Source organism: Aotus nancymaae, unplaced genomic scaffold, assembly GCF_030222135.1.
Source record: "Aotus nancymaae isolate 86718 unplaced genomic scaffold, 86718_ANA_hifiasm-v0.15.2.pri h1tg000040l, whole genome shotgun sequence".
Classification (NCBI taxonomy): domain Eukaryota; kingdom Metazoa; phylum Chordata; class Mammalia; order Primates; family Aotidae; genus Aotus; species Aotus nancymaae.
Window position 1 is genome coordinate 92,199,060 of NW_026988454.1, and position 27,080 is coordinate 92,226,139.

Here is a 27,080-nt window from a genome sequence, read left to right on the forward strand (position 1 = left end):
AAATTTGATGAGACTATGTATTAGTCTGCTCAGGCTGCCATAACAAACTACAGCAATCCCCTCTAAGCCACAATTTGGCTTTCCATAATTTCCATTACCTGCAGTAATGGCAGTCTGAAAGTGGTGAATATAGTACAATAAGATATTTTAAGAGACACATGGAGAAAGAACAAACATTCACATAAATTTTATTAGAGTATATTGAAATAATTTTTCTATTTTGTTATTATTCTTAGTCCCTTACAGTAATCTATAAAGTAAACTTCACCATAGGCATGTATGTATAGGAAAAAGCATACTGTACAGAGGGTTTGCACTATCCATGGTTTTAGTCATCCACTGGAGGTCTTCAACCATGTTCCCTACAGGTAAGTAGAGACTATTGTATCATAGCCTGTGTGGCTTAAACAGGAGTTTACTATTTTTTTTTTTTTAATCATTCTGGAGGGTAGACATCCAAGATCAGAGTGCCAGCATGGTCAGGTTCTGGTAAGGTCTCTCCTCCCAGCCTATAAATGGCCACCTGATTATTGCATCTTAAAATGGGCTTTCCTCAGTGCCTCTGAGCTTTTGCTCTCTTCTCTGGTAAGGTCAGGAATCCCATCATAAGGGCCTCAGCCTCAGGATCTCATCTAACCTAATGATCCCTGTAAGGCCCCATCTCCAAATATATCACATTGGGACTTAGGGGTTCAACATCAATTTTGAGAGAACACAATTCAGTCCATAGCAAACCAAGTTATTATTCTTCTAGGGACACTAGAAAAAAAAACAGAACAATCTATATTTGTTCTGTCCAATACAGTAGCTAATAATCCCATGCAGCTATGTAAAATTAAACTTAATGAAATTTAAGATTCATTTCCTCAGTCTCAGTAGCAACACTTCAAGTGCCCAATAGTCACATGTACCTGGGGATACCATATTGAGCAGCACAGATACAGAATATTATCGGGACATAAAGTTCTATTAAATGGCCCTGGTCTAGATCAATAGTTGGACACTAAGGAATCCCTAAAGGTAGGAATTTTAGACTTGTAGATAAGTACAAAATCTACTGAGAGATAGACTGATTGGTTTCTCTACTTCCACTGTTCTCACATCCTTTAACAAAAAGGTGAGTTTTTATTACACATACCAGAAACTTGAACTCAACCTGACATAAACAATTAAGGATTTCATTTACTCACATAACTTGGAAATTCAAAGGGGGTTCTAACATGGTTTATCACAGTGCTGGCTCCACTTTTCTCTAAGCCTTTCAACATCTTCTATTAACATTTTAAACCTGAGCCTAGTTTCCTTCCATGATTACAAATGGCTCCAGCAGTTGCAGGCCACATATCTAAACCCCACATCATTCAGAAAAAGAGGTTTTCTTTTCATTCCACCTTAGAAGGTAAGTTCTTTATTTCACTCTGCTTGAATCTAAAAAAATAGTAATTTCCAGGTAAATCGCATTAATTGATAGCCTTAGTCACTGATTTACTCATCACGGCAACAGTGTCAGATCAGGCTGATTTGCTCAGGCCTGTGAGAACTCACTCTGGGAACTGGGATTAAGTCATTCCCCTCCTTCCCCCAAAAACTGCTCAGTTACTATGCTATAAAGGAACATAGCTCTCCAAAAGAAATTGTGAGCTGTTGGAAAGGGGAAGAACGGTGTATCAGTCTGTTTTCACAGTGCTATAAAGAAATATTCAAGACTGGGTAACATTTAAAGGGAAAAAGTTTAATTGACTCACAGTTCCAGGAAACTTACAGTCATGAAGGAAAAGGGAGAAGCAAGGGCCTTCTTCACATTTAGCAGGAGAAAGGAGAGCAAGCAGGGGAAATGCCAGGTGCTTATTTAACCATCAGGTATCATGAAAACTTACTATCACGAGAACAGCATGGGGAAAGTCCCCGAATGATACAATCATATCCCACAAGTTCCCTCCCTGGACACACGGGGATTAATGGGGATTACAATTCAAGATGAGATTTGGGTGGGGATGCAGAGCCAAACCGTATCAAATGGATACTGAACAGGCACCCAGCAGATGTGCCCCTGTATGCATCCTCAGCAGTCAAAGGACTGGCTCTGGATACAAGTACCTAGTCACAGTACAGTTTAAGCAGTCTGTTAACTCCTAACACAGACAGCTACAGTTTCCCAATGCGGTGCTCTGACTCCATAATTCTTTTTACCTCTTGTTCCAGCCAAGAGCCAGAACTGATTCATTTTAACCTTTCCTCATTATTGTTTTGGAATTTATATGTGTTTTCCTTCTATTGCTTAAGATGTTTCTTATTGTATAGGGGGCTTTAAAACTGAGCAATAAAATAGAGAAGCAGATTTCAAAATAAACAAATCTGAAGTCAATAGCTTTCTGAAATACCAGCAACAATCATAAAATATTAAGGAATAAAGGATATATTCAGGATAATAGGAAAACTTAAACTCTATCCTTTAAGTACCTTATGCCCCTAGGTAATTTATTTAAATCATGTACACAACAGTATTCTCATCTGTAAAATATGACCTGTAAATAATTATTACTAGGATTAATAAGATAATATAAATTTTTTAAGTGTCTGATCACAGTGATCACATGGATTAAAGACTTAAACATAAGATCTAACACCATAAAAACCCTAGACGAAAATCTAGGCAAAACCATTCAGGACATAGGCGTAGGCAAGGACTTCATGACCAAAACACCAAAAGCATTGGCAACAAAAGCCAAAATAGACAAATGGGACCTAATCAAACTCCACAGCTTCTGTACAGCAAAAGAAACGGTCATTAGAGTGAATTGGCAACCAACGGAATGGGAAAAAATTTTTGCAGTTTACCCAACTGACAAAGGTCTGATATCCAGAATGTACAAAGAACTAAAACAGATTTACAAGAAAAAAACAAATAAGCCCATTCAAAAGTGGGCAAAGGATATGAACACACACTTTACAAAGGAAGACATATATGAGGCCAACAAACATATGAAAAAATGCTCATGATCACTGGTCATTAGAGATATGCAAATCAAAACTACATTGAGATACCATCTCATGCCAGTTAGAATGACGATCATCAAAAAATCTGGAGAAAACAGATACTGGAGAGGATGTGGAGAAATAGGAACACTTTTACACTGTTGGTGGGAATGTAAATTAGTTCAACCATTGTGGAAGACAGTGTGGCGATTCCTCAAGGACCTAGAAATAGAAATTTCATTTGACCCAGCAATACCATTACTGGGTATATATCCAAAGGATTATAAATCTTTCTACTGTAAGGACACATGCACGTGAATGGTCACTGCAGCACTATTTACAATAGCAAAGACCTGGAACCAACCCAGATGCCCACTGATGATAGACTGGACAGGGAAAATGTAGCACATATACACCATGAAATACTATGCAGCCATAAAAAACGATGATTTCGTGTCCTTTGTTGGGACATGGATGAAACTGGAAACCATTATTCTCAGCAAACTGACACAAGAACAGAAAATCAAACACCACATGTTCTCACTCATAGGTATGTGTTGAACAATGAGAACACATGGACACAGGGAGGGGAGCACTACACACTGGGGTCTGTTGGGGGGAAATAGGGAAGGGACAGCAGGAGGTGGAGAGTTGGGGAGAGATAGCATGGGGAGAAATGCCAGATATAGGTGATGGGGAGGAAGGCAGCAAATCACACTGCCATGTGTGTACCTATGCAACAATCTTGCATGTTCTTCACATGTACCCCAAACCTAAAATGCAATTAAAAAAGGTACACACATATGTTTACACAGGATTCACATGTTTATAGATACACATGCGTGTATATACAGGCATACTTCAGAAATGATGACTGGGTTTCAGACCACTGTAATAAAGTGAGTCACACAAATTTTTTGTTTTCCCAGTGCATATAAAAAGTTATATTTATGCTTTACTGTAGTCTATTAAGTGAGCAATAGCATTATGTCTAAAAAGCAGTGTGCATAACTTAATTTAAAATACTTTATTGGGAAAAAATGCTAAGGATGATCTGAGCCTTCAAGGAGTCCTTGTCTGTTTGTGGTGGATTGTCTTGCCTCGGTGTCAGCGGCTGCTAATTGATCAGGGTGATGGTTGCTGAAAGTTGAGGCAACTATAGCAATTTCTTTAAATAATACAAGAATGAAGTTTACCCCCCCCCAAAAATATGATGGTAAAATAATTATGTAAGATAAATACTTTGAAATCATTTTAACGGCTGATCAGTTGGAACTACGTGAAGAAACTCTAGTTTCCCAATTAATATTTTACTTCTATGAGAAAGAAAAACAATGTCAGTAAATGATAAAGCTTACCATAATACTGGATGGAAAAACTATTTACAATCAAGACTGCATTCCAAATCAATGCAAGAGAGAATAGACTATTTAACAAATGTTATTGGCATAACTAGCTAACTATCTAGGAAGAAATACATTTATATGCTTAAATATTACCTTATACAAAACTTCTGAATAAGTGATATATTTTTAATGTATAAACTATAAAATTCTCTAAGAAATATGACTAAAATGTATGCAATTTAGGGGCAGGGAAGTCCATTCCAAGAGTGGCAGCAACATTTGAAAATTTAAAGAAAAAGACTAACACATTATAAAGGTAATTTACAGATGCAGAGTGTGGGCTGCCTAACTTCAAAATCTAGCACCACAACCACTATGGTTTCTTTATATAGGTCTAAATCATCTGTTGTTAAAATGATTTCAAGGTATTTATCTCACATAATCATTATTTTATCATCATCATCATATTTATTTTATTATCATTGAGATTATAGAGAACAAGGTTTTCTCTTGTGAAAGTTTCTTATCTTTTCTCTGCATCGGTGTCCTCTTCTGCTGAATGCCTATTTATACTGGACATTTGTTTCCACCCTCCTCTGTGTTCTGCTCTACACACAGACACTTGTTGCTGGAGCAAGAAGTCTAATATAACATTTTCCAGACTTCTTAACAACTAGGATTTGCAATGCCATCTTGGTTCTGCCAGTGTGACATATGGCCACAAGATTTGGAAGACAAAACATGAAGTAGATGTCAATCTTTTGTGGCTGGAACAATTAACTAGCAATTTCCAACACATGAATTTCTGTGATGGTCAGAGTTCACATTCCAGATGTAGTAACAATCTGCTGGTGATACCAGAAGCAGTAGTAGCTTCCTCAACAGTGGACTTCCTCCATCTAAATTTGACCTTAAAAAACAGCTTGATGGTGACTCTCATGACTTCCACTCCTCCACCCTTCCAGTGGTATTTGTAAGAACTCAGTTCCCTGTACTAAGTATTTTTCTCTTTGAAATTCCTGGAATGTTTTCTATTTCCTGGGCTGAACCCTAACTGATACAAACATATAGTTATTCTTTCCCTTCAAACTAGTTAAAAAAGATGATAGGGAAATCAACACAAATTTTCATAAAGTAGACATACTAAGTAAAAGCTAACTTTCAACAGGAAATTGATCAATCAAGCATAAAATACATAGGATACAATGCAACCACTAAATTATAACATTCATACAGCTAGTTCATAATTATATTATGTGAATAGCCTTATAAATACTATAAAATTCAAAATGAGTATAAATGTGTATAGTAAAAAAAAAGAAAAAAAATCTTGCCCATGTTTATCTCTGTTATCTGGTTATCCTCTCCAGAGGCAATCAGGTAGCCAAAATTTTCTGTGTATTTCAAGAGATATTCTACACATATACAAATATATGTAAGTACATTCAAACGTATATATTGCTTTTCTCACTGTATAATGTATCTCATAATAGGTACATTTGCCTTATTCTTTTCATAATACTATATATCTCATAATAGGTACATTTGCCTTATTCTTTTTAGTAATGACAAGATTTTATTGTTCTCATGTACCATTTATTTTATTGATAAATAATTGTACATACTCATTTGGCACATAGTGATGTATTGATACACATATGCATAGTGATAAAATCAGGGTAATTAGCATAACCATCATCTCAAACATTAATCAATTCTTTGTGCTGGCGGTACTCAATATTTTCCTCATAACTATTTGATACTATATATTATTAACTGTATTTTTAATTATAGTCACTCTATAGTGCTGCCGAACAGAACTTATTCCTACTATATAGCTGTAATTTTGTATCCTTTAGCAAATCTCTCCCTATTCCTCCCTTCCCCCATCCCTCTCAGCCTCAAGTATCCTCTCTTCTACTTTGTAATTCTATGAGATCAACTTTTTTTTACCTTCCACATTTGAGACCACACGGGTTTTTAACTTTCTGTTCCTAGCTTATTTTACTTAACATAGTGTCCTCTATTTACACCCATGTTGTTGGAAATGACACAATTTCATTCTTTTTATGGCTGAATAGTATTCCCTTTAATATATATATACCACACTTTATTCATTCACCTGTTGTTGGACACCTAAGTTGATTCCTTATCTTGGCTACTGCAAATAGTGCTACAATAAACACAAGAGTGTAGATGTCTAATCAACATACTAATTTCCTTTCATTTGGATAAATGCCCAGTAGTGGAATTTCTGCATCGTATGGTAGTTCTATTTGAGTTTGATGGAGAGTCTCCATATTGTTCTTCATAGTAGCCATACTACTTCACATTCCCACCAACAGTGTATGATTTCTCTTTTGATAATAGCCATTGTAACTGGGGTGAGATGATACTTCATTTTTTATTTGCATGTCTCAGAATATTAGCAATGTTGAGCATTTTTATATATTTATTGGATATTTGCGTATCTTATTTGGAGAAATGTCTGTTCAGATGTGTTCATTTTTTTAATCAGATTTTTTTTCACTGTTGAGATGCTTCCATTCCTTGTATATTCTGGATATTTATCCCTTTCAAATGAGTAGTTCCAAATATTTTATTCCACTATATAGGTAGCCTTTTTTCACTCTATTGTTTATTTTGCTGTCCAGCTTTTCAGTTTGAAATAATCCCAGTGGTTTTTTACTTCTGTTGCCTTTGGTTTTAAGCTCTTACTCATAAAATCTTATTCCAGACCAATGTCTTGAAGCATTTCCCCTATAGTTTCTTCTAATAGTTTTATTTTACAGTGTGAGACGTGTGGTCCAGTTTCATTCTTCTGCCAGTACCATGCTGTTTTAGTTAATACAGCTTTGTGATACATTTTGAAGTCTAGTAGTGTGATGCCTTCTGCTTTGTTCTTTTTGCTCAGGACTTCTTTGGCTATTGGGGTCTTATGCGGTTCCACACACATTTTAAGATGTTTTTTCTATTTCTGTGAAAAATGTCATTGGTATTTTGATAGGGATTGCATTGAATCTGTAGATTTGGGGAGTATTGTCATTTTAACAATATTAAGTCTTCTGATCCATGAACATGTGATTTATTTCCATTTGTTTGTATTTTCTTCAATTTCTTTCATCAGTGCTTGCAGTTTTCCTTGTAGAAACCTTTCATCTCCTGGGTTAAATTTATTCCTCGGTTGTTTGTGTCATAAATGGGATTGCCTTCTTGGTTTCTTGTAACAAACAAGTAACAATACTGATTTTGAATTAGTATTGTATCACAAAAATAATATTCATTCTATATATTGATTTGTTATTCTGCTGTAACTTGACTGAATTTGTTTATCCTTTCTCAGAGTTTATTTTGGTAGTCTTTAGGTTTTTCTATATATAAAATCATATCTGCAAACACAGATACTTTGGCTTCCTCCTTTCTCATTTGGATATTTTTATTTTTCTTGCCTAATTGCTCTGGCTAGGACTTCCAGTGCTAAGTTGATTAAGAGTGGTGAAAGTGAGCATTCTTTTTTTGTTCCAGTTCTTAGAGGAAAAGCTGTCAGCTTTTCCGCATTTAGATATTAGCTGTGGGCTTGTGACATATGGCCTTTATTGTGTTGAGGTACTTTTCTATGCATAATTTATTGAGGGCTTTTATCATGAAGGAATGTTGAACTTTATCAAAAGCTTTCTCAACATCTATTAAGATGATATTATTTTGTCTTTCATTCTTTGGATGTGATGTATTATGTTTATTGTGTAAATTGAACCATACTTGAATCCCTGGTATAAATCCCACTCGATTTTCATTTTTGTCTTTTTGATGTGTTGTTGGATTTGGCTAGTATGTGGTTGAGGATTTTTTGCATCTATATTCACCAGAGATACTGGCTTGTAGTTTTCTCTTTTTGTTGTGTACTTGTCTGGTTTGGGTATTAGGGTTATGCTGACCTCATAGAATGACTCAAGGATTCCCTCTGCTTCAAATCATTGATTAGTCTGACAAGAATTGGTATTAACTTTTCTTGGTAGAATTCAACAGTAAAGCCATACAGTCCTAGATTTTTCTGTTGGAGACTTTTTATTATTAATTCAACCTCATTACCTGTTATTAGTCAAGTTTTCTTCTTCTTCTTGGATCAATCTTGGTAAAATGTATGTGTGCAGGAATTTATCAATCCTCTAGGTTTTCAAGTTTATTGGTGTATACTTGTTCATATTAGTCACTTTGTATTTCTGTAGTATTCGCTATGATGTCTATTTTTGTTTCTGATTTTATTTACATGGGTCTTCTCTCTTTGTGAGTTTAGCTAATGGCTTGTCAATTGTTTTATCTTTTTCAAAAAACCAACTTTTTGTTTTGTTGATCTTTTGTAGTTTTTGTCTCAAATTTTTTTTTTTTTTTGGCTGTAATTGTCATTATTCTTTCCTTCTATTTTAGGGTTTTGTTTGTTTCTAGTTCTTTGAGGTTGTTTATTTGAAATCTTTCTAGTTTTTTGATGTAAGCATTTATTGCTATAAACTTGCCTCTTATTACTGCTTTTGCTGTGTCTCCGGTTTGGTATGCAGTGTTTCTCTTCTCATTCATTTCAAATTTATTTTATTCTTAATTTCTTCCTTCACCCACTGGTCTTTCAGAAGGTGTTTAATTTCCATGTATTTATATAGTTTCAAATGTTCCTCTATTGATGTAGTTTTATTGCATTATGTGCAACATGATGTGTGAATGAGTATATATGTAAAACAAGTATCTAGAGACTTCAAACTGTGTGAAAAGTTTATGCTCACCTTTACTTTTGAGACATATGTCCAAAAGTTCCATGAGTCAAAGATTTTGATTTTACTAACAAGTTAGTCTACCACAGTTATGAGTGTATGTCTGTACATGTGTATGTGTATGCATATGTATAGGTATATGTACTGTCAGAAACACTAGACATCTGGACCAGAGAACAAATCACGTATTACTCATAGCAAAAATAGTAGCAAGAATAGTATCTTGCATGAGTTCCCAGTTCCTCACAGGGTAACGCAATGAGGACAAGATATCAACCTATATGTGTGGCAGAGAAGAAGATCTCTGAAACTGTGAGACATAAATTTATGTAAGGTAGATGGTATATCTGATTCTATCTCCCTTTCTGTACACAGAGAACAAGAGAATAAGAGAAAGAGAGAAATCTTACAACCCTGGAAGGTAACTGAATACTTGTCCATGAAAAGTAAGTTTCTACAATTCTGTAGCAATTCATCATTTCTAGTTTTCAAGACCTTTGTATCAAAACATATCCCTTGTTCAGAGACCCCAAATCATGCAAAAATGTGAGAATATTCACAGAATTGACTTCCAAAAAGATGATATCAAATTAACCTATAATGTGGTATCTGTACCAAGTTGGAGACTGTTTCCTCATTCACTACAATAAAGTTATCAATTTTAATTTGTTATTCTATTAAGTTAAAATTCTAATTTTTTAGTTTCTATTTTTAATGATTAAAAGTTATCTTTATATATTCTTTATAAAAGTTTTATTATAATTTTTGTTAAACTGCTAGTTTATATCCTTTGGCCATTTTTCTAGTGTGCTAACTGTCTTTTAGTAATGATTTAGAGAATTTTTCCCTGAGATCCTCTCAAAGTGCATCTTGAGAAAAAGATTGATGTATTCATGCTATATTCAGGAACATGATTCCAGAAAGCAAGGGTGGAGGACAGCAGTATATGTGGAAGAAGAGAGTCAATACAAATAGAGTTTTTCCCAGTTATTATACAACTATGAAAAACTAACGGACTTTCTGAGAAGTCTTATGCAGTGGACCCCAGTGGTTTTTGCACCAGTGACTGGTTTTGTGGAATACAATTTTTCCATAACTGTTCGACCTCAGATTATCAGGCATTAGTTAGATTCTCATAAGGAGTGCATAGTCTAAATCCCTCGCATGTGCAGTTCACATTAGGGCTCAAGCTCCTACGAGAATCTAATGCTGCTGCTCATCTCACACCTCCTGCTGTGTGTCCTCTGCTCCACCTGCTGTGTGGCCCAGTTTCTAACAGGCCACAGACCAGACCAGTAGTACTGATTTGTGGCCTGGTGGCTGGGGACCCCTGCCTTATATATTTCATGAAGGAAGATGGAAGATTTATGTCTAGGTGCTTGTATCATTGGTCAAGAGCTGGCTGACTGTTGCTATTCACTCAGGGGTAGCTGGCAAAATATAAGATATTGGCTTTTATGAAAAGTTATAGATTAGTCTCAAACCTTTTGGAAGGCCAAAAGGTTTTATTGGGGCAGTCCATTAAGTTAGGGAGAAAATAGGGATGAGACTTTTCCCAGTTTAAGTCTGTTTACCCCACATCCCTCTGTCTTCACTCTGTTTACTCATGTTAACTTTGTGCTGGATGGCTCTCTCAGTGGGAGATCAAAAGGGAATTACCTGTTAATAGTGTTTACTCTGGGCCCAGAACCTAAAGCTTTTATCATTTGTATAACCACTCTTTTGTCGATGTTAATTATCAACAAGTGTGTTGACTTGGAACCTCTGTTATGAATGAAAGTGTGGACAGACAGAGGGTCTGTGTCGATTGATTGTATTTTGCCCTCTGAAAGCAGCCGATGGCCAGCCCTAGCCCACTTGAAACTCTAATGGTGTGAGAGGGCATTCATTCATCCTTCGTTGAGTCAGGTTCTGCAGGTCAGACTTCTGCAGGTGGTAACTCACATCTCAGGTGGTGATCCCGACATGATCAAGGACACAGGCTGACTTGCTGGGTGTAAACTCTCCCACACTTCCTTGTGGTTGTGCATGCCTGAGTGCAAGTGATTCCTATCAGCTCCCAGACATTCAGGCAGGAAGAGAGGGACTCCCAATATGTTCCTAGAGTGACCCTATGTCAGGATACATCTGCCCAAAACTAGTCAGTCAGTTCAAAACTTGTCATCATAGCCTTGGTCAGACTCTAAGATGAGGCTGAGAAGATGTAAATGCTGCATATGAAATGTCCAATTGGTACACTTATGTCCCCTTAGATCTCTCAAATCCAGCTTATCACTGAGTCCCCTATAAGGCAGAGCTTTTCTCAGGAATTTCTATTAACAAAATGTCTGCTCTTTACATTTTTCTTCCCTTAACCTAAGACTTAAATTAGGGCAGAAAAAATCCTCCAGTAACTTCATTGGAATTCCACGATTGAAGTTCTTATTGTATTCAGGCTGCTATAACAAAATATTATAAACTGGGTAGCTAATAAACACCAGAAATTTATTTCTCACAGTTTTGGAGAGAATGGGATGTCCAAGATAAGGTATTGGCAGATTCAGAGTTGGTGAGGGTCATTTCTCATAAATGGCACCTTCCTGCTGTATCTTTACATGGTGGATTTGGCCAACGAGCTCCTTAGGCTTACTTTGTAAGAGCACTGGACCCATTCATGAGGGCTCTACCATGATTGCCTAGCCACCTCTCAAAAGGCCCCACCTCCTTATATCATCACTCTTGGGATTAGGATTTCAACATATGAAGTTTGGACAAATGCAAACAATCAGACCATAGCAAGTTCTAAGGATGTTCAATTGTGTCATTCTGAATATCTGGCAAAGACTCCAATGGCTTCCATGAAGTATTTTCAAAAGAACATCATTTTATTCAAAACCGCTCTATGTCTTCTGTATCTGGACAATATATTGTACTTACTAAAGTTCATTTGAACAAATAGCAAATAATCTTGAAAGAACCCAAAGTACTCTCAGGCAGTAATAAAGCCTCATAAATAAATTTAAGAAGAGGTCAAATATGCTGTTTTTACTGCTTCTTTATAAATTGGTTTTAATTTCAAGATTCAAGGAGATAAAACTTAAAAACCTAATTGTCATTGACAAAAATTATGTGTACTCCTTGGAACTAAGCTATATTCCATCCCATTTACTACAATAAATCAACTCTTAGAGTTGCCATGTACCTCACTACCAGATTAAAGATCCTCTAGTCCCTAATTAAATTGAGAATACATTTGGAGAAGTAGAATGAAGTCAAACCTAGAGTTGTCCAATTAATTTTTAATTCATATGGGCCCTGGGAAATCTTTAAACATTAAATACAAAAATTTACCTCAAGTAAGGTAATTTATCTAGGCCTAATTTAAGAGATATGACCCTTATAGAAACATAGAATTTTTCTTAAAGAACCAAATTTAACAGGGTTGGTGAAATTCAGCCAGGACCACACTACTTCTGAGCTCTCTGATTACTTTACGTGTAAAATGAGGTATTTGGTTTTCTGTTCCCACATTACTTTATTAAGGATAATAGCCTCCAGCTCCATCCCTATTCCTGCAAAGGACACAATCTTATTCTTTTTTATGACTGCATATTATCTCATGGTGTATTTGAACCACACAGATAGGCATTTAGGTTGGTTCCATAACTTCACTATTGAGAACAGTGCTGCAAAGAACATATGTGTGTTGTGTGTCTGTATAATAGAACAACTTGTATTCCTTTGGGTATAAATCCAGTAATGAGATTTCTGGGTCAAATGGTAGTTACATTTTCAGCCTTCCAAGGAATCATCACACTGTTTTCCACAGTGGTTAAACTAATTTACACTCCCACCAATAGTGTATGCATCTTCCTTTTTACTGCAACCTCACCACCATCTGTTATTTTTTGACTTTTTCATAATAGCCATTCTGACTTGTGTGAGATAGTTTCTTACTTGGGGTAACTGGCTAGCCATACGCAGAAGATTGAAACTGGACCCCATCCTTACACCACATACAAAAATTAACTTGCAATGGATTAAAGCCAAAACTACAAACACCCTAGAAGACAACCTAAGTGACACCATTCTGGACATAAGAACTGGCAAAGATTTTATGATAAAGATGTCAAAAGCAATGTCAAAGCAAAAATTGACAAATGAGGTCTAATTAGACTAAAGTGCTTCTGCGTAGCAAAACAAACTACAAATAGAGTGAATGGACAACCTACAGAATGGAAGAAAATGTTTGCAAACTACACATCTGACCAAGGTCTAATATTCAGCATCTGTAAGGAACTTAAATTTACAAGGAAAAAACCAACAATCACATCAAAAAGTGGGCAAAGAACATGAACAGACACTTTAAAAGAAGACATTCATGCAGCCAACAAACATATGAATAAAAGTTTAACACCACTGATCATTAGAGAAATGCAAATCAAATTACGAAGAGACAAATCTTTTTTAAAAGAAATCTCATCTTCAAGTGAAGAAGATAACATAGTGGTGTCTTTTGCGTAATTTTTAATTCCTAAAATCAACTTTACATTCTAAAAATAAAAATGTAAAGAATATGCAGTCATAGACCCCAATTATTTGCTCCTTTCAGGAAGAGCATTTCCTCTTCTGAAGTCCCCTGGCAAAGGTCCACAGAGTTACCAGAAGTGAGTATCTGACTCTACAGGCGGTGATCCTTTCACTTCCCATGGAACTTTTGGTTTTTCCATACACTATATTCTGCTTTGACAAAGGACTACTAGGAATAAACACTTTTTAGAAGTAACATCCTATAATGAAATGTATTAGCTTATTTCCAACTTTGGACATTGTCCATGCACTCAACATGAAATGACACCCTGCAAAATCCCCAAGTAGGGCTGGCAGCCTGTGTGGCTCAGCATGTGAGGATGAAACCAGATTACCTTCCTCAGGACCATAGAGACTAAATAAATAGAAAGCCAAAGTGTAAAAAGGGCAAGATAGTGCATTCTCCTCAAACTTTGGGGAAAGCATTCTTCCTTCACTTTCTCTCCTTGATAACTCCACAAGAGAAAAACAGCTCATCTTTTCAGTAAGATGTTCCCTTTTATAAATCCCTACCATTCTACAGCAAATTTCTTTAATATGAAGATGAAAATATTAGAGAAGAGAACTTCTTGTCATTCTATCATTAGAGAAAAAAAATTACTTCACCTAGAATAAAAACAGTGAAAGGTAAACTTCAAAGTGAAAATCCTAAGAACTAAATATTTGAGTTTTTAGACTTTTCTATTCTGGTTAAAAGGAAATTAGAGGAATTTAAATTGTTTCCTTAAAGAGTGTCCATTGCCATTTTTATCACTCTGCTTTCCTTAATGAAACCATCAAGTCACTTAGGGATTATAGCCATATTTGTATAAACAATAGTAGATATAAAGTGCTAAGCATAATACCTGAAATATAAGCACTTGATGATAATGATGATGATAATAATGATAATGATAATCATGATGATGATTTCCCCACAATACTTTCCGTACCAACATAGACCTCTGTAAATGCCTTCTCAGGTTCTGTAATACCAACCACATCAAACTAGCCCTGGGCTCAAAATCTCTAACTTTTAAATCGTGACCTTTAGGCAATTAATAGAGAAAGTACTTACATGGCATCTGCTTTGTATGATTTTGTAATGACATATAGTTGTTCTGGACCAAAATATATCTTAAGAAGAAGAGTAATTAAAATCCTTCTGATTTACTATGTAGACATCATAGTTTTCCTCTATAATTCACAAAAGGAAAGTCCATGAAAAAAACCTTCTGCACTTTCTTCTATACTTGCCAGCATCTCTAAAATTGTCAACATCTCTAAAATTAGCAATGAATAACTCAGATGACCGTAAGGTTATACAATTCAAGGAATGTGTTTTATATTCTCCACTTTGTGCAAGTACAATGTGCTCTGCTACTAACAGAAGGTCAGCTGTTGACAGGCAGAGTCATTTAAACATAAGTGATCTTTCATTTCAACACTCTGAAATTATTTTGCCAAGGAAATGGAGTTGCAATACCCTCAATTGTTTGATGGAAGGACATTAAGAGGAAAGCATAAAGAGAAATAGAAAAATCCTAATTTTTATAGATTTCTCTCGCTCATATGTAGCCATTCTTCTTGAGGCAAATGTGTACAAATACTCATAACTGACCTTTTATAAACCCTAGCTAACTTTAGAGTTATTGAAGAATATATATTAGATATTATAATTCAAAATACAAAACCTGGGAAAAACTCTTCCTTACTAAATTCTAACAGGCAACAGAATAGTATATCATAGCTATTACTTAACAGCAAACTGAATGAGGAATGTATTTCAAACAAAAGACTCTAATTATACTAATGGATCCAAGATTTATATTTGCTTTAAAATTTAGCTCTGGGCACCCCTCCATCACTTGACGTTATTTGGTTTAGACCACTGATAAGAAAAATTTCTGAAAATTTGACAACAAAAATCTAAGGTTGTTTTATTGTAAAACTAACAAATACTAAGATCTTAGAAATAAACTGTAGATTCCCCAAACATATGAGAGTAACTGAGACAGGATAGAAATATCTTTTACCTGAGTAATATCACTAGCCTCAAATAGGGTTCTCATTAGAACAAAACCACTGTGAGGACAGGGAAATTAGCACACAGAGGGAAAATTAAAAAATATATATCTAAAATGTTTTCTAGAGTCTGAGTCCATAAGAAAAATATAGCAAATTGCTGGGAAGGGGGTGTAGGAGAAAATTCAGCAGAGATTGCCAGCTGTCTCCCAAAAAAGGAATAGGATTCTTCCATTCTTCCATTGTGACAAAGTTGTACTTGTGTCATCACTGCCCAGCAAGAAACTGAGCTCCCCAGTCCCCATGCACTAAGTGTGGGCTGTGACTAACAGCTTCACCATGGGATTGGAGCATACATTATTTGTTTAACTTGTTTATGTTTAATTCCCAGCCCCAGATTTCTGTTCTTTTCCCTTTTGTCTGGTTCAGGGCACTCCTCCATTACTTTAAGCACTGAGGAACCTCACACTAAGGAACCTTGAATGTCACTTGTTGACAATGGCAGTGCCACATTATTCATCTGGCTCCCAAAATACTTGCATGGAGGAAAGCCCAATACCAACCTCTAGCACTTACCAAAGAGGTTAGAAAACAATAAGCCTTAGGCTTTCAGCCACTAAACACTTTCATTTATTTGTTAAAGCACCTTAGATGACTCTAACCAAACAGAAAAAATTAAGAAGTGGGAAATGATGAGAAGAGGGCACGATTGAAAGAACTGGAGGAGGTGAATGTCTGAAAACAGGGTATTACTTAAGCAGTTGCCGCTGTTATTGTGTGGCAGTATAAGTCTCTTTGTAGGTCTCTAAGAACTTGTTTCATGAATCTGGCTGCTGCTGTATTGGATGCATATATATTTAGGACAGTTAGCTCTCCTTGCTGCACTGATCCCTTTACCATTATGTAATGCCCTTCTTTGCCTCTTTTGATTTTGTTGTTTTAAAGTCTGTTTTCTCAGAGACCAGGATTACAACCCTTGCTATTCTTTGCTTTCCATTTGCTTGGTAAATATTCCTCCATCCTTTATTTTAAGCCTATATGTATCTTTGCACGTCAGATGAGTATCCTGAATATAGCACACTGATGGGTCTTGACTATCTAATTTTCCAGTATGTGTCTGTTAATTGGGACATTTAGCCCATTTACATTTAAGGATAATATTGTTATGTGTGAATGTGATCCGGTCATTACGATGCTGGTTATTTTGCTCATTAGTTGATGCAATTTCTTCATGGTGTCAATGGTCTTGACAATTTGCTATGTTTTTGCAGTGGCAGGTACAAGTTGTTCCTTTCCATGTTTAGTGCTTCCTTCAGGAGCTCTTGTAAGACAGGCCTGGTGGTGACAAAATCTCTCAGCAGTTGCTTGTCTGTAAATGATTTTATTTCTCCTTTACTTATGAAGCTTAGTTTGGCTGGATATGAAATTCTGAGACTTTAATGCCCCATTGTCAGTATAGACAGATCAATGAGAGAAAAAACAAGACTATCCAGGACTTGAACTCAGATCTGGACCAAACTAACCTCAAAGATACCTACGTAACTCTCCACCCCATATCAACAGAATATACATTCTTCTCAGCACCACATCACACTTATTCTAAAATTGACAACATAATTGGAAGTAAAATACTCCTCAGTAAGTGCAAAAGAACAGAAATCCTAACAGTCTCTCAGACCTCAGTGCAATCAAATTACAACTCAGGATTAAGAAACTCACTCAAAACCACACAACTACATGGAAACTGAACAACCCAAAAATAACAAAATTAAGGCAAAAATAAATATGTTCTCTGAAACCAGTGAGAACAAGACACAACATACCAGAATATCTTGTGTAGAGGGAATTTTTATCACTAAATCCCCACAAGAGAAAGTAGGAAAGGTCTAAAATCGAAATCCTAACATCACAATTAAAAGAACTAGAGAAGCAAGAGCAAACAATTTAAAAAGCTAGCAGAAGATAAGAAAAAACTAAGACCAGAGCAGAACTGAAGAAGATAGAGACAAACTCTCCAAAAAAAAAAAAAAAAAAAAATCAATGAATCCAGGAGTCAGGTTTTTGAAAACATCAACAAAATAGATAGATTGCTAGCCAGACTAATAAAGTAGAAAAGAAAGAAGAATCAAATAGATGCAATAAAAATTGATAAAGGGGTATCATCACTGATCCCACAGAAACACAAACTACCATCAGAAAATACTATAAACACCTCTATGAAAATAAACTAGAAAATCTAGGAAACAATAGATAAATTCCTGGTCACATACACCCTCCCAAGACTAAACTAAAAAGAAGTCAAATCCATGAATAGGCCAATAACAAGATCTGAAATTGAGGCAGCAATTAGCCTACCAACCAAAAAAAGTCCAGGACCAGATGGATTCACAGCCAGATTCTACCAGATGTACAAAAAGGAGCTGATACCAATCCTTCTGAAGTTATTCCAAACCACAGAAAAAGAGGGAATCCTCCCTAATTTATTTTATGAGGCATCATCCTGATGCCAAAACCTGGCAGATACACAACAAAAAAAAGAAAATTTTAGGCCAATATCCAATTGATAAACTCAATGCGAAAATCCTCAATAAAACACTGGCTAACAATCCAGCAGCACATCAAAAAGCTTATCCACCACAATCAAGTAAACTAATGACAAAAACAACATGATTATCTCAAAATACAGAAAAGGCCTTAACAAAATTCAACACCCCTTCATGCTAAAAACTCTCAATGAACTAGGTATTGATGAAATGCATCTTAAAACAATAAGAGCTATTTATGACAAACCCACAGTCAATATCATACTGAATGGGCAAAAACTGGAAGCATTCCTTTTGAAAACTGGCACAAGAAAGGATGCTCTCTCTCACCACCCCTATTCAACATCATATTGGAAGCTCTGGCCAGAGCAATTAGGCATGAAAAGGAAATAAAGGGTATTCAATTAAGAAATGAGGAAGTCTAATTGTCTCTGTTTCCAGATGACATGATTGTGTATATTTAGAAAACCCCATAGTCTCAGCCTACAATCTCCTTCAGCTGATAAGCAACTTCAACAAAGTCTCAGGATAGAAAATCAATGTGCAAAAATTACAAGCATTCCTGTACACCAATAACAAACAGAGAGCCAAATCATGAGTGAACTCCCATTCACAATTGCTACAAAGAGAATAAAATACCTAGGAATACAGCTAACAAGGGATTTAAGGACCTTTTGAAGGAGAACTACAAACCACTGCTCAAGGAAATAAGAGAGGACACAAACAAATGGAAAAATATTCCATGCTCATGGTTAGGAAGAATCAATATCGAGTTGGAGGGAGGAAAAAAAAAAGGGAAGAATCAATATGAGGAAAATGGTCATATGGCCCAAAGTAATTTATAGATTCAATGCTATCTCACCATAAACATAGCATTGACTTTCATCACAGAATTGGAAAAAACTACTCTAAATTTCATATGGAACCAAAACACAGCCTGCATAGCCAAGACAATCCTAAACAAAAAGAACAAAGCTAGAGGCTAAGAACAAAGCGTGATGCTAAATACCATTCAGGACATAAGCATGGGCAAAGACTTCATGACTAAAACACCAAAAGCAATGGCTAAAACAGATCAATGGAATTTAATTAAACTAAAAGAGCTTCTGCACAGCAAAAGAAACTATCATCAGAGTGAACAGGAAACCTACAGAATGGGGAAAAAATTTTGCAATCTACCCATCTGACAAAGGGCTAATATCCAGAATCTACAAAGAACTAAAGCAGATTTACAAGAAAAAAACAAACCCATCAAAAAGTGGGCAAAAGATATGAACAGACACTTCTCAAATGAAGACATTCATGCAGTCAACAAACATGTGAAAACATGCTCATCATCACTGGTCATTAAAGAAATGCATCTTGAAACCACATTGAGATATCTCACACCAGTTAGAATGGTGATCATTAAAAAGTCAGTAAACAACAGATGCTGGAGAGGATGTAGAGAAATAGGAACACTTTTACACTGTTGGTGGGAGTGTAAATTAGTTCAACCATTGTGCAAGACAGTGTGGTGATTCCTCAAGGATCTAGAAATAGAAATATCAATTGACCCAGCAATTCCTTTACTGGGTATATACCAAAAGGATTATAAATCATTCTTCTACAAAGACACATGCACACTTGTTTTTATTGCAGCACTGCTCACAATAGCACAGACTTGGAACCAACCCAAATGCCCATCAATGATAGGCTGGATAAAGCAAATGTGGCATGTATGCACCATGAAATACTATGCAGCCATAAATAAGGATGAGTTCATGTCCTTTGCAGAGACATGGATAAAGCTGGAAACCATCATTCTCAGCAAACTAACACAAGAACAGAAAACCAAACACCACATGTTCTCACTCATAAGATGGAGTTGAACAATGAAAACACATGGACACAGGGAGGAGAACATCACACACCTAGGCCTCTTGGGTGGTTGGGGGCTGAGGGAGGGATAGCATTAGGAGAAATACCTAATGTAGATGATGTGTTGATGGCTGCAGCAAACCACCATGTCACATGTATACCCATGTATCAAACCTGCACATGTACTTCAGGACTTATCGTACAATAAGAAGAAGTTGCCTAACAAATGTGAGATATAATTCTCAAATTATTTCAATTCTTCTGCTAGACAACAAATAATTACTGACTCTATAACCTTTGCTAGGATCTCTAAAAAAATGAAGACAAAAAAGACAAAATTTGCCCTTTGGAAACGAGATCTGGAGGTGCTCAATGTAGCAGCTAATTTCAGAGAGACAACAGAATTTCTTCAGCTATGTTTCACTTAACTTTGCCTCTTTTTCTCATAGACACAGAATTGTTAATACATGTGACATGTCAGGAAGAAAAGAGCAAGTACAGACTTTTTAGAAGTGATAGTGTTAGGTTTTTGTTACCCATCTTAATGAAAATTTTTAAATATTTGCCATAGTACAACTTTAACTTCTGTTTTACGACATTACTGATCTCATGAACTTTTGAAGGTTTGATATCCCTGGGATTTTCTTAAGAAAGATATTCTCTTCTGAGAAGTTGTTGACGGTGTACTTACATTCTTTGTGAATTTGTGAATTGTTACAGACATCTTCCAAGGAAGATGTTTACACCCATAGTATTGTGTCTCTAAGATTCTTTACCACCTTTAAAGCAGAAAGCAAGTCTTCTACATTTATTCATGCTTGGCATGCCTGGCACCAAGCAGGAATTTAAAGAGATTATTAAAACTGTAAGTTGGTAAAACACCTTACCCTCATGAAGAAATGAATCCTAAGAGCCCATGCCTACAAGGACAATGGCAGAGCTAAGAAAATACAAGGGTCTTGCCTCTTAGTGCAGTGATTTTACAATATTTTCTGGTTGATACATATGACACTCTATGAATCAAATTATTCAATATTAGCTATCAATGTTATGGTGAAATTAAAGAAGACAATTGCTTCCCTTCTCTGATGTTTGTCTAATTATTTGCATTGGCTAGTTCTAGCTTATGGCTATGTTCAAAAAAAAAAATCAACTGGATCTAACATTTTATATATAAAAATATAATGAAATAAATCAAATAAACCCAGTTGTGGAATAGTTAAAGGAATATCATGATTTGGTGATTACTAATTTTTTTCATGAATTACCAAAGTGATTATCATCAAGGTAAAAGGAAGAGATATGTCCCTGGAGGGAGAAAATAATTCTGAGGAAAAGTCTGAGAAAAAGCAATGTATGCCTTTCCTTGATTACAATATGGTCTCCTGCATAGTGCTATCCATAATCATTCTCTTTATCACTCCTCTATTCCTCATCCTCCCATCCCCAGTTAAGAATTACTACCTTTGAGATCTGTAGGGGAAGTAAAATGTTGAGATCTAGATAGGTGATTGAAAGAGGGAGTTAAAGGCAATCAAGTTTTAAAATACATTATCAGAGGGATGTGCATTTTATTTCTCCACTTATTTCCTATTTAAGAACTTGGAGAATTTAAAACAGGGACATTTTAAAGACTTAAATAACTCAGTCTTTACCTAATCTAAGAAGGGAAAATAAAACATACATGAATAAAATGAGAATAAATATAAACATGTTATCGATGCCCATATATATGTGTATGTTTGCTTGTGTGTGCATATATACACACATACATAAACACATACCTGAGTGAACTCAGAGTAAAGGTGGGTGTGGAAATAAATATGTCAGTATAATAAAAATGAAAAAGACTTCCAAATAAGGGAAAATATCATAAGAAAGGCTGAAAGAAGTCCATTGTTTAGACAACAACTGAAAATATCATGAGAAAGGCTAAAAGAAGTGCATTGTGTAGAAAATAACTTGCCCAAGTTGGGAAGTACCAAAAGATTAGGCTGGTTAGATGTTGATACGAGGAAGTAGAAATTAGATGATCTTGAAGGCCAGGCTTGAGACTTTTATTTATGTCATAACTAGTAACAAAAAAATGCCTTCCTAAGTAAGCACTGTAATAAAAGCAGATACCTGCAGAGACCAAAATCCATGAATGCTCCAGTTCCAGATACAAAATGATGCAGTATTTACATATAGCCTATATACATCCTCCTCTATACTTTAAAGTTACTATAAGTAATATTAAATTACTTGTAATACCTAATTCAATGTAAAGGCTATGTAAATAGTTGTTACATTATATTGTTTAGGGAATAATGAGATGTGAGGTGTTTTTCTTACAATCTTAAGTAAAGGATTAAAATACCTGAATTAGAGATGTTGAGACTCAAATAGAAACTCGAAGGGAAGCTTCTATTGTCTGAAGGAGCATGACGCTATAGATATGGATAAAAAGGAATGACTCCTGAATTATTCCAGAGGAAAACTCAGAAACATTTGGTGTATAATAGGCTTCATGTGCCAAAGAAGAATAAATAGTCACAAATAGTCCTGAGGTTATGAGACTGGAGAATGTGTTTGCATTGCTACGGCATCACAAGAAAACAAATTTATTTTTCTTTTGATCTCTTTATAGAAAGCTGAGACATTCATAATCACAAATAATTTTTCTGTCGTAATTTTGTTCTGTTCTTCAAACTGAAATACGGTTGGCCCTCTGTATTTTTTAATGCAACATCTGTGGCTTCAACCAATCCACAGATGGTTCAAAAACAGTCAAAAATATTGTGTCTGTACTAAACAGGTACAGACTTTTTCCTTGCTATTATTCCCTAAACAATACAGTATAACAACTATTTATATAGCACTGACATTGTATTAGGTATTATATGTAGTCTAGATATTAAAGTATACAGGAGGATGTGTATAGGCCATATGAAAATACTACACCATTTTCTATCTGAAACTGGAACATTCATATTTTGGTATCTGCAGGAGGTTCCAGAACCAATCCCTCATGAAGACTGAGAAATGACTGCATAGCCAGAAACTTTTTATTTCAGTCACCTTGCCTCATCTTACTAAGCACACACACATATGCAATTCCTTAAATAACATATTTTGAGCAGTGTCATATATGGTTTTTAAATACAAACATTCAGCAATTATACATGTTATGCAAGATTAACTTATCTTCCCGTTACCATCTCCCATTCCTCTACACCCCCAAAACACTAAGCTCTAGCTTACGTGACTTATGCCTTCCTGAATACTTGTTCGTACCTCTCTGCGCCTAGAACATGATTCTAGATGATGGTCCTTCCATCAAATTATTTATTCTTCCCCTTGTTCACCTGAAAAGTACCTGCCCATTATTCAAAATCCAGATCATTCATTCCTTCTCTGTGATGATTTCCTCAAAGTCCTATACATTCCTCAACAAGCATTTTTGGCACCATTGAGCTTGATAAAAGGCCCATCAGTATGTAAAGATTAAATATAATTTTCATTCACAGGAGTTCAGTCTAATGGAGTGACAAGCATACAAACAAGCAATTATAAAACAATAGGTGAGGTTCTATAACAAAGGGAGAGCTTATAAAAGGTAAAGCAGAAACATAAGGAAAAAAATTATCTAGGTCTCTGTGGAAGGCAAGAAAATTTCCTATGCATATTCCCGACTATAACAATTACCATGTTTTAAATAATTGTTTGTATATGTCTGTGTGTCGTCAGTTCAGGTAATCCAAAAGTAAATGCCAAGATGAAGTATTAAAAAATTTGTTGAGGGCAAAACTTAAGAAACATAAGAAAAGAAGGAGCAAGAATAGCAGGGAAAGCCTTGATACCATGATGGCACCTGTCAAACAAGAACAAAGAGAAGAAGGTAGGACTGGGTAGGAAGTGCAGGGCTGCACTAAGAAAGTCTTAGGAAGGACACAGGGGAATCTAGCCCAGGAGTTACTAGTGGAGCAGTCCTGCTTTGGGTAAAATATGGTCAGGCCTAGTATCTTCCTTATGCTCAGTAATTGACAGGGAGCTGCCTGGGGAGAGCTTGACTGTCCTCAGTTGAACCAAAAACATGATAAGTAGTCAGAACTGCATGAAAAAGCAGGTTCTCTCTAGAAGGAAGAATTAAGAAGTACAACTTCATGGCTTCACCAGGCTGGCTAAAATGCTGAATTCTTCTAAGCCACAAACTAAAGTTTAGTCTATTTGTATTTCCAATATTTATTATAGTGCCTGAAACTCAGTAAGTATACAAACAATGTCTAATAAATTAATATTTTAAAGTGCAATATGGTGAGTTAGGCATTGTGGAAGTAAAACATATTAAAATTTATTATCTATTTGATCCTATAGATCTTTACAGAAATATAAATGATATTGTAAAGTAACAAAACCCGAGTAACAAAGGAAAAGGTACATAAAGAAATTGCTATAAATCTTAAACACAATGGGCCCACTGGCAGTTCTAAAGCCCTGCCAAATTCCAGATTCCCAGAAACATCTGGATAATAGATTCTTGTCATAGCTCCACTGAAATTAAGTTAGAAATATGTTTATCCCACGCTGGGATAGCTGGGGAGGCTGGGAATGACAGATAAGGTGTTTAGAGCTGAATGTACTGGATGCACAGTGCTCCGTCCTTTGCAGTCATGCTGTACACTTTGCAACTCTGAACTTTATGACATCTGCCGTGATCCCTGCTCAAACAACACATGCAACTGTGTTCCACTGGTAGTTCCGATCTGAGAGTTCTATAAGCCTATACTTTTACCTATCATTCAACAATGTTGTGATTCCTCTATTGTGTACTCTTATCGAGCTAATTTCCTTATGTTTACTTTAGATAATTAAACCTAATTGGATTTACCCAAGTGGTATCTGTGCATGGTTTTTTTCAGCAATCTATTATTGACATTTTTTAATATGCTGATTGTGCAGATTGGTAGAAGCCAAGGGATTTATGCAACAACTCTGAGACCTATCACGACCACATATCTGAAGAAAAAGTTCTCGAACAATGGAAAGCAGGGAAACGCAACTGTAGTGTAGTGCTTTGCTGACCTTTCAGATTGAGATGACCAAGACCTTAACACAAGTGATGCAAAGTAAAATATATCAGTGGAGAATGAATAATATACCATCAACTCTCAAAGTTCTGGCCCTCTTGATAAAATAAATTAAAACTAAAAATTCCTCATGGCCCAGTAATTTCTGGACAAAGTGACAAGGGACTCATTAAAACCTGGAAAGTGATATGAAGCAGAGGCACAAGGGCAAAGGTTACAATTGACATAGAGATTTGTAGCACATTAAGAGTCATAATGGGCTGAGGCAGTAAGAAAATGCTTGAAGGAGATGAGTTTGAACTGAGCTCTTTCTTTTTTTTTTTTTTTTTTTTTGGAAATGGGGTTTCGCTCTTGTTACCCAGGCTGGAGTGCAATGGCGCGATCTCGGCTCACCGCAACTTCCACCTCCTGGGTTCAGGCAGTTCTCCTGCCTCAGCCTCCTGAGTAGCTGGGATTACAGGCACGCGCCACCATGCCCAGCTAATTTTTTGTATTTTTAGTAGAGACAGGGTTTCACCATGTTGACCAGGATGGTCTCGATCTCTTGACCTCGTGATCCACCCGCCTCAGCCTCCCAAAGTGCTGGGATGAACTGAGCTCTTAAAGGCACAAAGAAGGAGGTGTGCATCGTAGGAGAGCATTGTGACAAAAAAAAACCAAAAACTGGAAAAATAGAAAAGAGCTGACCATATCCTAGGTATGATAAAGAGGCCCTTGTAAAGAAACATTGGTAAATCATTTGTTCATTTATGTCTTATCTTGTTCCAAAAAGGATTTGTGGCCTTCTAATAAAATATTAGTTTGGTATCAGATTACATCAGAAGTTGAATTTTAGGCTGTAGAATTCAGCTTTTCTTCATAAAGAATGAAGAGCATCAATCTATCTTTCAGCTGAGTATAGAAGTCAGGTGAATGGATGTGAAGATAGTGTGTACCTACAAAAGCAGACACCCAAATACTAATTTATAAAGAGCATCCTGAAGAGAGATGAACATCTTTTCAATCTATACCATGGGTAAAGCAAATACATTTGTGTCCATCTACAGTCCAACTGTTGCCTTTGATACTGTCACTTGTGAGAAGTCTAAGTAGCTGCAGATAAAAACAAAGACTGGAGAGAATAGGTGTGAGTGGACTACAGACCAAGAGCATGATTTCAAATCATATGAGCCCATGAGCAGGCACCCAAGTGGGGCAAAGGAACTTCAGGGAACTATGTCAACGACGACCAAGAGAACACATCTTCCTAACCCACCCTTATGTTCCAAGAGAACACTCCTTCCTACACCACCTCTATATTTCAGAGTCCTAATTCATTTAATATTTTCTATCTTTTGTGCCTTAGAAGCAAGCATCTGCCATGGGTGTGTAATCTTGTAAGTGTCTTTCAAATGCTCAAACTCAGACACCACACATCAAGAGATTAATGAGAAAACCACTGGCATGACCAGGCAAGAGTAAATGTGGAGGAGGCATGGGACATTGACAATAGGATAATACAAATACAAGAAATATGAAGAGTTTACAGAATCTAGCAACTGCTCACAAGTGGGAATTGAAAAAGAAATCATGATAATAGAATGGCACTAAAAGAATCATATAACTTTAGAAGATATCCACTTGTAGGAGTAGGAAAGAGAAATGGAACAATCGTGACACAAAAGGAGCCATCAGAAGATAGTAAAATGATGACCAGGGTATGGCAGGTCTTTGAGTCCAAGGAAGGAGGGATTGTAAAAATTACAGACAACAGAGTAAGTTGTAAGATGGTGAACAGAGTATAGATATAATACACTTTCAAGAATTTTGGAAGTGTAAACAACGTAAGGAGTAGGACAGAAGCTTGGAAGGAAATCAGGTTCAAGAGATTTCCTTTTTCTTTTCTGTGAATAGAGAGGATGAAGCATGTTTGCAGGAAATGATGTGATCATTAGAAAATAGAAGCATAAAGAT

The 27,080-nt window shown here is 36.0% G+C and overlaps 1 long non-coding RNA gene across 2 annotated transcripts in view; it reads right to left on the reverse strand.

Annotated features, from left to right (window-relative positions):
• The window catches only part of LOC135268309 (uncharacterized), a 524,649-nt gene extending 509,779 nt beyond the window's left edge, over window positions 1-14,870 (reverse strand). For both annotated transcript variants that reach the window (XR_010336566.1, XR_010336565.1), the window contains exon 1: window positions 14,709-14,870. This is a non-coding gene — a long non-coding RNA (uncharacterized LOC135268309). The remainder of the gene's footprint in view (window positions 1-14,708) is intronic.
• Between the last annotated feature and the right edge of the window lie 12,210 nt (window positions 14,871-27,080).